The 1617-nt window shown below is 39.6% G+C and overlaps 1 pseudogene; it reads right to left on the reverse strand.

The window, feature by feature from the left end:
* Nucleotides 1-278: 278 nt before the first annotated feature.
* Nucleotides 279-992, reverse strand: LOC101013222 (annotated as a pseudogene).
* Nucleotides 993-1617: the final 625 nt, after the last annotated feature.

Genomic DNA, 1617 nt, shown 5'->3' on the forward strand with positions numbered 1-1617 from the left:
TTTATGATTTTATAATTTTTTAAAGTTATATTTTGTATATTCATATTTGTTATTTTGCATAAAATTTTAAAAGCTATAAAATGAAAGTATTATCACATTTTTGACAACTGATGCTTCTCAGCATGCAGTTCAACTGGTTCAAGGCCTCTTTATGCTTTCCTAAATCCTCAAAGGCTGGAAAGGGACAGCAGGTTAGACACTGCACAGGGATATTACACCCCAGCATTGAAGGTCACATTCCAGGAGGTCCAGTCGAAAGTTGCAGATACCATGTTAACTCACACATGGATAAATGAAAGTCTGTTTGTAAAGTTCACATGTTAAACTCCTACAAGCTGTAAAAGAGTTGATAGGTTTGTGATCCAACATATTCCTTTCATGGTGTATAAAATGGATGTTGTTACCTGAACCTAAAATGAGAGTTCCACCTTGCTGAGCTGGATCTCCTTGAAAATCAAAGAGAGGGCCAGTCACTGCCCACCACAAGCTCCAAAGGCTTCCTGAGAGTTTACGTGGGGGCTCTGTCCTGATGAGGCCATTTCTTCACCTCTTTTCATTCCCAATCTTTTATAAATTTCCCTCTCAGGATGAAATAGATTTCATGAGAATATCCAGGCAGTTTGCAAAAAGGCTCAATAGGATGGTAGGATGACTGTTCAATCACTATAAGGATGACATTTGCTTCTTGTAAGAAACTCTTCAGGATTTTTCACAGAGCCTCTACATATTCCTTGCAAATGTAAAACAGGAAATGCTGCACAAACAGTACCATGGTGCGGCGCTCCCGGAGGAGAGCTCCAAACGGCACCCACTGCCCGTGGGAGTCCAGCACTGGTAGCTCGGCTATGGCAGCCACCAGGGACTGCCCATGCTCAGGGCCACTCAGGGCCTGGACAGGGGCAACACCACCGCTGAACTTCAACATTCTTAAAGAAAATAATTTTCCACTCAGAATTTCATACCCAGCCAAACTAGCTTCATAAGCAAAGGAGAAATAAAATCCTTTACAGACAAACAAATGCTGAGAGATTTTGTCATGACCACTCCTGCCTTACAAGAGCCCCTAAAGGAAGTGCTAAATATGGAAAGGAAAAGTCGGTACCAGCCACAGCAAAAACACACCAAATTATAAAGGCCATAAACACTATGAAGAAACTGCATCAACTAATGTGCAAAATAACCGGCTAGCATCATAATGACAGGATCAAATTAACACATAACAATATTAACCTTAAATGTAAATGGGCTAAATGCCCCAATTAAAAGATATAGACTGGCAAATTGGATAAAAAGTCAAGACCCATTGATGTGCAGTATTCAGGAGACCCATCTTATGTGCAAAGACACACATAGGCTCAAAATAAAGGGATGGATGAATATTAACCAAGCAAATGGAAAGAAAAACAAAAGCAGTAGTTGCAATCCTAGTCTCTGATAAAGCAAACATTAAACCAACAAAGATCAAAAAAGACAAAGAAGGGCATTACATAATGATAAAGGGATCAATGCAGCAAGAAGAGCTAACTATCCTAAATATATATGCACCCAATACAAGAGTACCCAGATTCATGAAGCAAGTTCTTAAGATCTACAAAAAGACTTAGAATCCCACACAAT

Source organism: Papio anubis, chromosome X (assembly GCF_008728515.1).
Source record: "Papio anubis isolate 15944 chromosome X, Panubis1.0, whole genome shotgun sequence".
Lineage (NCBI taxonomy): Eukaryota > Metazoa > Chordata > Mammalia > Primates > Cercopithecidae > Papio > Papio anubis.